This window comes from Belonocnema kinseyi, chromosome 4 (assembly GCF_010883055.1).
Source record: "Belonocnema kinseyi isolate 2016_QV_RU_SX_M_011 chromosome 4, B_treatae_v1, whole genome shotgun sequence".
NCBI classification, from domain to species: Eukaryota; Metazoa; Arthropoda; class Insecta; order Hymenoptera; family Cynipidae; genus Belonocnema; species Belonocnema kinseyi.
The window spans coordinates 127,547,121-127,560,286 of record NC_046660.1 but is presented as its reverse complement, the minus strand read 5'-3'; positions in this window follow the sequence as shown (position 1 = coordinate 127,560,286).

The following is a 13,166-nucleotide window of genomic DNA, read 5'->3' as shown; positions in this document are numbered from 1 at the left end:
TAGTGTAATTTCATTTATTATGATGCTACCACTTTTGACACCGTATTTGTTTAAATAATAAATTTAACATAGTCCAATTCAAATAGCTAGCCTCAAGTTCTGCTTTAGCGTGAAACGGTAAATATTTATAGAAAACAGAAAAAATTTAAATTTAACGCTTCAAAAATAGTTTAAAATGTTTAACAGCATAAAAAATTGAACCAATGCGGTTCATTTTTATCGCAGATATTTCAACATGCTCCATTACCTGAATCGGTTGGAGCGTCAGGTGTTTTGTGGATAAATTCGGTGCGCGGATGCAAACTCGGATTCGATCTTTGGTACCTGCGGATTTTTCAATCCACTATTGGTGTGAGATTGTAGAGAACCGGCATTGATGTTAAAAGTTCTACCTATAGTACTTATAAGATCAAAAGAGGCTCCAATGTGCTTTAAATACAGAACCTCCAGAGTAAAAATGCTTTGACTTGAGTTCGTCTCTGAAACATCGATGTCTTATTTTATTTAGGTCTATATTTTTAAAGGAAATACTAGTTTATTTTTCATCAGAATAATTTTTAAAAGACAAAAACTTTTCAAAATAAGAATTTCAAAAATCTAAAAGTTGTTCTGGGTTGTGCTAGGTGTGCAAAATAATTATTGTCTCATATACTTTTTAATCAGGTCAATATTTTTTAATGAAATACTGGTTTCTTTTTCATGAAAATAATTTTTGAAATCAAAAAATTTTCAAAATTTAAATTTTTAAAAGTCCTCTGATCGCATAAATAATAATGTTACCTTTAAAATTATTTTATATCTCTTAAAAGTGTTTTAAATAACCGCTCGAACTTGTTTTAAATTTTTTGGTGACAATTGAATTGATTCAATGTAAATTATAGTCTACTCGTTCGGTACGACCAGCAACACTAGTATTAAAAATCACTGCTGACTTTGAAATATGATTGATCGTTCAAAAAGAGAGCAAGGAACTTTCAAGTAATTATTTTCCTAATTGTAAAACAATACTTTTGCTTGAATTTTTTACAAATTAAAAAAAAAGTTTAGAAAATTGATATAATTTCAAGATGAGCTTGGACGGCACATTATCTTAACAGCTACCTTATATGGCAGCCTTGTAACCAACTACATTTTTTGTGCTTATACTGGTCTTTAATGCATTGACAAGTATTTAAATTTCTTTTGTTGATCAGAAAAGTGTCACGTGTTACAAAACGATTGTGAACACCTTCCTATGTAATACTGTGAGCTTTGCATAATATGTGCACTCCTCCTCAATATCAAATAATTATTCAAAACTTTTCTAACTCAGAGGTACCTATGACGTAACTTGTACACTTTCTTCTTCTTATAGTACCTTTTTTCAAAATTCCCGGCTACTCTCATTACTTTTTTTTAGAAAGAGATATTTCATTATACTGGCAAATCTTGGGTAGTTTTGGATAACATTTTTTTATGAATTGTGGAGATAATTATTTATTAGCGTTTATAGTTGTATATTATATTTTTGCTCAAATTTGTTGGAGATCGTTTCCTTGACAATTAAAATGCAGTTAATTTTTTAATATTTAATCGGCATCCTTTGGCTCTGTACAATTATGATATGTATACATATTAAAAAATATATCTACACGAAGAAAATAGTATCCTTTCCGAAAATGTATTTCATGTTTTGTTTAAAATTGTAAAAATGATGTAAATTTTGGAAATAGTAATGGGGCCTATTTTTAACTGTATTGAAAATTTCGAACTCAATTTCTAACCATACCCTTTGTAACAATACAATTGATTTGCCTTCAAAATTTAAAGATCTGTGAATGAAAAGTATAAAAAATACGATTTTTTGAGTATTGTATGAGGCTCCATTTTGAATTTTTTTAAATTTACTTTCATGCATTACGAAATATTATTCTTGACAATAATGTAACATTTTCATTGACACCTGCTAAGTTGTCACCGAAAACCCAAAAAATGAGTTTAAAAATAAATTTTGGGCGGCTATCTTGAATTTTTCCAAAATTTTCAATTTTAATTGTCATCACGTGCTTTCTAATAAATAAATCTGCCTCCTGTAAGATTTTGACGAGATTTTGTTATTAATTGTTGAAATTGTCATTTTTGTTTAAATTGAGAGATTCTTCATTTTTTAATTCTGCAGATTATAAATTTTCGTGTGAATATATTTTTTCATCATAGTCCAAGAATCATAATTATACAAAAGATTCCAATGAAATATAAAAAATTAACTGCATTTGAAATGTAACGGTAATTTTACTTATGTTAATTATATGAGAAACTTTCAGTGCTTTGAGCTTTGAGAATTCGGTAAGAATACTAACATTGTATATAAATATTCTTTATGAACTTTTTCACCTTTTCTTCAACATACAAAGTAAATGAAATACTTTAAGACTACTTCATATATGGATCATTCCTTGTGAGATTTACAACTAATTTTTTGTTTGTTATAACATTGTTTTTCCTTATTCTTAAAAGAAACAAAAATGAAACGTATTTTTAAATTTCACTCGGGTATGAAAAATTTCTGAAATATCGATTTTTTATCTGTCGACTAAAAAAATCGGTTATTTTTCCAATATTTCATAAATTTTTCAATTTTTTAACTAAAAAAAGTGCATTATGAAAAAAATAGTGAAATATGGTTTACTTTGAAGTGCATGTCTGACGATTAAAAATAAAGTTCTTTAATAATTTCTTTGCAACAATTTGTTAAACAATTAGTATTATTTCAAAATGGGCATCTCCATATCAAATGATTTTGTTGTTGTAATTTTTCATTGTAGTATCTAGAATATTTTCTTCAAATTTGAAAGTAGACGATTGAATATTTTGTGAAATAAAAATAATTATATGTGAGTAAAAAGTAGGCAGGACAATAATTGTTTTGCACGTCTAGTACAACCCAGCACAACTTTCAGATTTTGAAATTTGCATTTTGAAAATTTTTGGATTTCAAAAATTATATTCATGAAAAAGAAACTAGTATTTAATTTTAAAATATTTAACTAAGTAAAAATTGGGTGCGACAATCATTGTTTTGCATGCCTAGCAGGACCTAGCACAACTTTCAGATTTTTGGATTTCAAAAATTATTTTGATAAAAAAGAAACTAGAATTACATTAAAAAATATTTACCTAAGTAAAAAGTATGTAGGGCTACAACTGTTTTGAACGCGTAGCACAATCCAAAACAATTTTCATATTTTTGAAATTTGCATTTAAAAAATTCTTTTTTGTAATGTTACTAAAAATGTTTTTTTGTTAATTTCGGTTCAAATTTTGACTTAAAAAAAATGGTTAACGGCACAATTGAACACAAACGTAGCATAATTCAGCATATTATTTTTGTTCGAAAAAACAAAATGGCGTTTCTGGCCCGGATTTTTTAAAAAACAAAATGGCGTTGCCAACTTCTGGGACATCGAGGCAAGGGGCTGGTTATGACACATGATGCATTGTACGAGCTCATGCAGTTATAGGTTATTGTTTTACTGTACTTCTTGTTACAGGTCTTTCATTAATAAAAACTTAGCATATTCTGAGAAAATAAAAATTATTTATTCAAACGTCATTTGAAATTATTTTATTCAAAATCGAAAAATGTATGGAGGAGGAAGTTTTTACGATCGCAAATATATCAACATTTCGAATTTCTTAAAAAATTCAATTACCGCATTTCTTGGTTTGTGCAACAGAACTTCTAAAATGTTTAAGCCTCAGGTAGATTATGGAGACCAATTTTTTGGGAAAACTAGTCCATTCCATTTTTTGACTCCCTTAATTTTTCCGGACGACTAGGAAAAGCCATAAAACAACCCTATTTTAATTGATATCATTTAAATATGCATGGCTATTCAGAATGCAGATGAATATAAACTTTCACATAAAAAAAACTAAGCTGATTTTGTGTCTGGGATAAGAACTCGGTGGCTTTGATGGTTCTGAACCCACCTTAAACAGTAGGTACCCTGAGAAGAGACTGTTTACGGACGAATTTAGAGGCCTCGTATCGAGGGAACTATCTTTGGGGGTTACTAGTCGATTTTTAGAAGACTCGAAAATGAGTCAGCAACCTATTGGCCTGCGACGCCTCTACGGGGGACTCACGCTCGGTGGTCGTTGCTCGTTGGTCGATTTCGAGTAACAAACACACACACGTATGTACCCTCGCATAATACACACAGAGAGTGCTTCGACTCTGTGCATCTAACTGATGACCTCAGAAGGATCGCTCGGTCTACCCTAGCCTGTCCGCATTCTCCTTCTGCGTTCAGCTAGGAACGGGCAGAGTAAGTTAGGCTATCTTCGCCTGGCACCTGAAATGAATATTTCCAGATCGTTGGGAACAAGGAAAATCCACCCAGATCTAAATACTCATTAACGGCAGCCAGATTCGGAGTACCTAGCGGTCTCGAAATTTAATAACGTAATTGGAACGTCCTAAAAACGTTTCCTGGATGTACAATAAGGCGGAGTGAAAATGGTCAAATTAGTCAAATCTTTTTAGCTGAGCGAAAAATATTTGTGTGTTGACATCCAAAAAAAGTAAACCAAAAATTAAATTTTGCAATCGGTAAATATCTTCTATTCCCCTTTTTTATTTGAAAATTTAAATTTTTGAAAATTCCAAAAAACTTCCGTCCTGTTTTGAAAATCATGGCAAATTGTTGTGATATACAGTTTTTGCTAATGAATAATAAAAGAATTATGAATTGAAAAAAAAAATTTTGCTCAATTTAGAATATTTCAAAAAGGGCCAAAAACATGATTTTTGGGATTGAGTCCTTTGCACACATTTTTGAAAGAGTTTAATATGTCAAACCTGAATTTTCTTCAGCTTCAATTAAGGAAACATACTGCAATTTTGTTTTTTCGAAAAAAAAAAATGTTTAGTGATGTTTCCAGCGTTCAAAAATGCTGATGGAATCATTGCATATAAATCCCCCTGAGGGAGGGTTGTCAATCCTTTTTTCCAGCAAATAGCTAGTAAATAGTTCAGGAAAGAATTTTTTAGATTTGTTGTGGGGCATGTTTTTTATTGCATATATTGGCTTCAAAAATCTGGTTGCCCCTCCCCCCCCCCCCAATTAATCTAAAAAATATTTCCCTGTACTTTTTACTAGCTATTCACTGAAACAACGGGATATCATTGACAAAATTTCTCCCACATGCATAATGTACCACCTTGATCAAAAAGTTTTAGGACTTTATTTTTAAAATCAAAAATACTTTATTTATAATCCATTTGCGGTATAGCCGCCAGAGCTATCTTCGATTTTTCGATGACCTCATCTCGGGTGCAGTAACGCGTTCCGCGGAGCGGTTTCTTGAGTCGACCGAATAAGAAAAAGTCGCAAGGAGCCATATCAGGTGAATTTTGTTGTTATTGGGTGGAATTCGTTTCTTTTTTAGCCAAATGCTCACGGATAACGATGGCACTGTGCAAAGTTTTAATTGAAGCTAAAGAAATTTCAAGTTCGACGTATTCAACTTTTTTTTTTAATTTGCACATAGGACTTGATTCAAAAAACCATGTTTTTTGGCTTTTTTTGAAAAATTCTTAATTAAGCAAACATTTTTCTTTAATTTACAGTTTTTTATTATTATTCACTTGGAAAAACTGTACACCAAACAAATTTACATACTTTTCGAAGAAATAGAAATTTTTTTTTTGAATTTTTAAATAAAAAAAGGAACGGAAGGTATAAACCGATTTCAAAATTTATTTTTTCAGTTTTTTTAAACATAAAATCAAAAATATTTTTCGCTTAGCCCAACAGATTCGACTAATTTGATCATTTTCACTCCGGCCTAATTTGCAAGTCATAAGAAGTTATTTGAATGTTTGAAAAAGTGTCATAAGCCAGAGCAAATGATGTTTTAAAAACATTTCATGTTCGGAATTCGTCCTTAAAACGTATCTGAAACATTTTATGTTTGAAAAGCATTATTCAGACTGACTAAGGACGTTTTTGAGCCGTTCTAATGATGTCCGTTAACGTTCCTGTCCACTGGGTACCTTCAGAATAAACATAAGTATGCAACAATAGGCTTTATATCTCGAACGGCAGATCGGACCTCACGGGCCTTTTGCCCACATCAAAACTCACTAGCCTCCCGAGTAAAAGTCCTTCGGCATGGTTTAAACTTGAACTGCCTCCAATCAAAGCATGCTGAAGTCGAAAAGTTCGAATTGAGCATGTCTCAGTTTTGATACGGAGCCAGACTTCAATTTACGTCTTGGAGACAAGTTTCTATGTCTTGAAGACATATATTTATGTATTGAGTCGAATGTTCATTACTCCACGACGAGCGGTTGATAACTTTGAGTTTTTATCCATCCTAACAAAAAGGGTATTTCTGACGGCCTAGGAAATCCTTCTAGAAAGTTAAAATTTTAATTTTTGTCAAGAAAATTTTCAAGGATCATATTCGTTTAGACCCACAGATTCTGAATTTTTAAATTAAAAATTACTTATTTAATAATGACAAATCTTTTATTTGTCAATTTTAATATCATTTATGATTATAAAAAGGTTCATATTGAGAAAAGTTTACGCCAAACATCTGAGCCAAGACAACGCTCGACTTGAAACACGTAAAGGCCGTCCTTACTTATCGTCACCATAAAAGTAAGACGAAGGCGTATGTCTTGACTCAGTTTTGAGACGCAGTCAGACATCGATATCTTGGATACGAATTCAAGACATCATCAAGTCTAACTCAATTCGAAGCATTTTTACTCAGGTTGAGTCAGAAATTAATTCGAAATGGAGATGCAGCATTTTATAACCACCAGGAACTTTGAGTCCTCAAATAGAGGTGGGTAAAGCTGGAAGTACCACGTTGCCCAAAGAGCGTCAGACCAATGCCATAATTCAGAGCTTATTTAAGGCTCAATTAATACCAAAAGGCCAAATTTTGGACTCTGCATTCTTTCAAAAAATGCATGGTACTGCTAGCTTTACGTAAAGCTAGCAGTACCATGGTCGAAATATTCGTTATATCGAAAGGTTTGTTTCACAGGAATTGAGGACTCATTTAAAGCTCCTGCATGACCCAGGGCGAAATTTTTCAAAAACAACCCCTATCATGAAAAACTACCCTAAAAATAAATATGCACAAATATGAAAATTGAGTACACCAGAATTGAAGGCTCATTCTAGGCTCTTCAACATCCCCAAAATGAATTTTCCAAAACCATCCTTTGATTTTAAAAAACTGCGTCTTACTTAAAAGTGCTGATAAAGTACGCTAAATATACACTAATCATGAAACTGAGTATATCAGAATTAAAGGTTCATTTAAGACACTTGCATGATCCTCGCATTTTTACTAAGGGGTAGTTTTTTAAAGTCATGGATGGTTTTGGAAAATTGATTTTAGAGGCGTTGGAGAACCTAAAATGAGCCTTGAATTCTGGTGTACTCAATTTTCAGATTAGTGCTTATATAATTTTTAGGGTATTTTTTTTATGATAGGGGTTGTTTTTGAAAAATTGCGCCGTGGGTCATGCAAAATACGTCAATGAGCCTTCAATTCTGATGTACTAAGTTTTATTATGAGTGCATATTAAGTGCACCTTATAAGCACTTTTAAGTCAGGGGTAGTTTTTTAATGTCAAGTGATGGTTTTTAAAAATTGATTTTGGGGGATTCGCAGATCCTAAAATGAGCCTTGAATTCTGGTGTACTCAATTTTCAGATTCGTTCATATTTAATTTTTAGGGTAGTATTTTATGATAGGGGTTGTTTTTAAAAAATTGCGCCCTGGGTCATACGAGAACTTGTAATGAGCTTTCAATTCTGATGTACTCAGTTTTATGATTTGTGCTTATCGAGTAGACTTTATGAGCACTTTAAGGAAGGGGTAATTTTTTAATGTCAAGCTATCGTTTTAGAAACTTGGTTTTTGGGGCGTTGGAGAGCCTAACATGAGCCTTCAATTCTGCTGTACTCAGTTTTCAGAATAGTGCATATTTATTTTTTAGGGTAGTTTTTTATAATATAGCTTGTTTTCGAATAATTGTCCCGGGGGTAATGCAAGAGTCTTTAATGAGTCTTTAATTCTGATGCATTCAGTTTCATGATTAGTGCATATTTAGTGCACTTAATCGAATCTTTTAAGTAAGGGGTAGTTTTTAATGTCAAGGAAGGCTTTTGGAAAATTGATTTTGGGGCTTTGGAGAGTCTAAGATGAGCCTTCAATTCTGGTGTACTCAATTTTCAGATTCGTGCGTATTTAATTTTTAAGGTAGTTTATTTATGATAAGGGTTGTTCTTGAAAAATTGCGCTTGGGTCATACAATTGCCTTTAATGAGCCTTCAACTGTGATATACTCAGTTTTATGATTAGTACATATTTAGTGCACTTTATCAGTACTTTTAAGTAAGGGGTAGTTTTTTAATATCAAGGGATGATTTTGGAAAATTGATTTTTGAGAGCATTGGAGATTCTGAAATGAGCCTTTAGTTCTAGTGTACTCAATTTTCAGATTAGTGCATATTTATTTTTAGGGTAGTTTTTTATGAAAAAGGTTGTTTTTGAAAAATTGCCTCGTAGGTCATGCAAGAGCCTTCAATGAGCCCTCAATTCCTGTAAAAGAAAAAATTTGATATAACCAATATTTCTACTATAATACTGCTAGCTTTGCGTAAAGCTGACAGTACCATGCATTTTTTTTAATGCAGAGCCCAAAATTTGGCTTTTGGGTATTAAATGAGCCTTAAATGAGCCCTTAATTATGGCAAAGGTCTGTATTCCTTTGGGCAAAATGGTAATTCCAGTTTTTCCCACCTCTCAAATAGATTAAAATGATATTGATAATGCTATTGCTTTCCGAAGAAATGAAAAATTTAATATTTTTCTTGTAGAAGTAACACAAAAAGAAGAAAAAATTTCATTAAATAATTTCACAAATAACGAAAATAGATCAGTAATGCAACATTTGTTCTCGACGTGAACTAGCTTATGTAACAAGAAAAATGTGTGCACGAATAAATTAAATTAATAATTAACCCTATCTCTATAGGGTTCACTGTAGTTGATTTCTACCACAGATCATCAGGTGTTTAAATTCGAGTTCTATCCGCGTGCATCAGTAAGATCGTATCTGTTATTTTCAATTAGATGATGGTAGTTTTGTAATTAAAATGTTTAAGTTATCATGAGAATTTAGTTTAGCAGTAACGTTGTTCTAACCTTATTACTTCCCAGCATTCGTGATGGCAGTATGGACGTTTGACCAAATTTCTGATCGACACCATGGTGTAGTAATAATCTAGGTATAGTATTTCCTTAATTAAACGGATATATATACTACATCCTTGCAACTAATTTCTATAACGTAGAAGTTCTTCAGACTGCAGGAAGATCATGTCTTCATTCACAGTATTGAGACCTGTGTGGCCATGAGAGTAGGTCCTTAGGAGTTGGTAGATCTTGATTGATCGTCAAAGACATCTACTCTCTATTTCAGTTTCAGCTTTGTACACTGTATACATCTTCAATCTGCTAACGTAAGTCCAGAGTGGAAGTTAGAACTGATATTGAAACATTCGGCGATTCGGTCGTCACCAAGTATCTTGTCCAGAACAGTTAGATTAGAAATTAGATACGTCATTCAGTTCGGACCATATATCTATTGGACCCTGTCTTTCCATAGGCACGTCCAACACCCATACATGGGCACCAAGCTTACCCTTCTCTCGAGTAGGGTGCGTATGTATTGACCATGCGTGTCCACGACTCTACGTGTGCGAATTGCGAAGTGAGTTACGGAGCTGCAGACAGAGGAGAGTGATGTATTGCCATAGAACCGAAGGACCGCATCCTATGGGAATCGAACCCTTACACCTCACACCATTAGACCACGCATAGGTTGAATTATTGGAATATCGACGCCATCGGGCATTAAGTGCTTCAATTAGGAATATTATTGCGCCGCATAACGTCCATATACATTTTCGCGGTTTCCCGGTACACAATATTCATATTAAAAATACACCAGTCAATGTTTGTCAGCAATAAAGTTAATTAATTCCGGGACTCACCGGAAGAGCACGTCCGCTGTCGAAAAACCAGAGCATTATATTATCGATTTCCTAAGCCTCGGTACTTCTTCTTTAATATTTTCTGACAAATTTGCTAGAACCTTGTTTCTAATTCTTATCAAAAATGATATTTTATTAAGGAACTTGATAGTACTAATATAATCTTCGAATCTGTTATCAAAAACAACGTTCAGTAGAATGACAATTATGTGTATTTAATACAAGGGGGATTTGCCTTTCAAATTCCACAGTATCAAGTTTCATGCATTATAAAATAAAATACAGTGTAACAAATTGAAACTATACACGAGACGAAATAAAGATCCTTTTTATACTCTCTTTGGTACTGATTTCCATAGGTCTTATATAGTACAATTTTAATCCTCTTTGAGTGTCTTAAAAAGATTTCAAGTATTTTTAAAATTCGTATTTACAGCTTTTATAATCTCTACAAAATTTTAAGTTCGATTTTAATGTTGGATCAACTTTGCAATAAGTATAAATCTTATTTAGAGGTTTTCTATCTAAAATTATTGGAAATATTGAAAATTAACTTAAATATTAACGAATATCTATTTTTAACTACAGTGAAACTTGGTTATGGCTTGAGTTCGTCTACAAGACATCGATGTCTGGATGCGTCTCAAAACTGAGTTGAGATTTAGGCCTTCGTCTTACCTTTATGGCCACGACAGGTAAAACGGTGTTTACTTGACTTAAGCCCAGCCTTGTCTTGACTAAGACGACGTTTACTCGTCTCAAGACGAGCCTTGTCTTGGCTGAGATTATCGAATCTTTTTTCGCTCATAAATGATTAGAAATACGTAAAAACAAACAAAATTTTCGGTATTATCGTAAAAAAAGTATAATACAAATAACAATCCGTAAATAAGTTAATTTAATATATATCTTGTATAAAAATATACAAGAGTCTTTAATCCTTAACAAAGATTAGTTTTTATGACTGTTAGAATTACCCTTTTTGTTTGGGCATAATACGCTCGAAGTTATAAACCGCGCGTGTTGGAGTCATAAATATTTGACTCAACAGATAAATTTATGTTTTCAAGACATAGAAACTTGTTTCTAAGACATAAATTTAAGTCTGGCTCCGTCTCAAAACTGAGACATGCTCAAGTCGAACTTTTTGACTTCAGCATGTCTTGCTTAGGGGCTATTCAAGTCGAACTCGAGTCGAAGAATTTTTACTCGGGTACCTACGGCGCGGCTTCACTTTTTGGTATGGCTATAGAAGGGAGGGCTATTGAAGTGCTTCAGTTTATTTAAAATTGTTACTTATAAAATATTAATGCGGCTATTAATTAAAATTGACTGCTTATGTATTTCAATGTGAGAATATATTTATTCGAGTTCTTTTTGAATGACAGACAATTCAAAATACCCGTACACTGCTTTATCTACACTGAGAGAGTTTTTGTTAGAATAAATGATGAAAATGAATGAGAATTTTGTATAATATCGTTTCGAAATAGGGAGAACAGGATTTGCGTATCAAAAATTTATATAGTGGTTTTTATCCGTCAAAACTAATATTTTTGTTTGAAAAAATGGAAAGGTTGTTGCATTAGCTCTTATCAAACTTGCGAAAATTCAAATTTCACAATATCAATGTTAACAAGCGAAGTTAAAACGTTAGTCATACACTTAATTTGAAAGAGTGAAAACATCGTTTAAATTTGCCATACAAAGCATATGAGAATCTTAAACGTCTATATGAAAAATGAAAAATCGGAAAAAGCGCAGCGACATTCGAAACCTAACTTACATAATGCACTAACGTATTTCCTGACAACGAAACTTCGCGGCTAACTTACATTATGGAATATATGTCAAAAATCTCGGCTTAGCAGCGTCGCTTAAAAATTCAGGGCATTACGATTTTAAATGATTAAATTTATTTTTGATAAAATACATTTTTTAATGGAACAGATAATATTCTTGTATGAAGAATATTCTCTAAATGAATCGTAACCTTTTGGCTCGATCGGAAAATGGCAGAAAAAATCGAGGAGCCTTGTCAAACGAAACTATATGAAAAATCAAGAATAATGATTTCATAGTTTGCTATGCGTCTCAGATTTCTGTAAACTTGATATTAACAATATCAATTTCTAAAATAGGTTTTGGAGATTATGATATTAACTGTTCTTTTTATTTAAATTATTTTTCGAAAATTCAGTAAAAACAATATCCTTTTTTCAAAGTGTTAATTCTTGAAATGGAGATTCGTAATATTTCGTATTTAGAATACTACTTTTTTGTATTCGAGTTTTAAATACTGTATGATACTGTTAAACTTCGGTACTGAAATACGAATAAATATAATAAAACCTCGGTTTCCCCTATTTTGAAACGAGATTGTACTAAAGTATTATTAATTTATCTCATTAATTCTACCAAAAGGTCTCTCAGTGTATGTTCATATACAAAAAAAAAACATACAATCAAAAAAAGTTGTTTGCGCAAAGTTCTAGTAGTTTCTCTTTTTTTAGAGTCACAATAAATTTCTCGACTATTTGACCACATAGTGTGTGATATACGTTAAGGTGAAACGGTAACTTCCTCCAAATAGTTTCAGCAAAACCACTCGCAAAATAATGCATTAATTCAAATTTTGTTTTTTGCACTGTTAAAAGTATATCGAAATCTATGGCGGGCTTCTCTTCAAAATTAATTTTTTTCATTTATAAAAATTTTTATTAACAAAATCTGAGATTATCGCATTCCGAAAATTTTTGATGTTAAAAATGGGAGAAGCCCGCCATGCGGAAAGTACTAATGAACATAATATCAATAAAAAAAGATTAAATTATTCATTTATTTAAACATGGTTTTGCTGAAAACAAACTAAAATAAACCAGGAAAAATTCTGCGGAAAACCGGTTTTTTAGTTCCCGGCTTTACCGCCAGTGGTCACTACTGATCTATTATTGAATTGAGACTATCCTTGCGAAAACTGCAATGTCGGTAACATTGGAGAACTTATACCTGCGTACACCTCATATCGAGAAGAAGCCCTTGCTTATGACCCCATTTATTCCAGATCAAATCATGTGAGATTCTTTCAGAAAG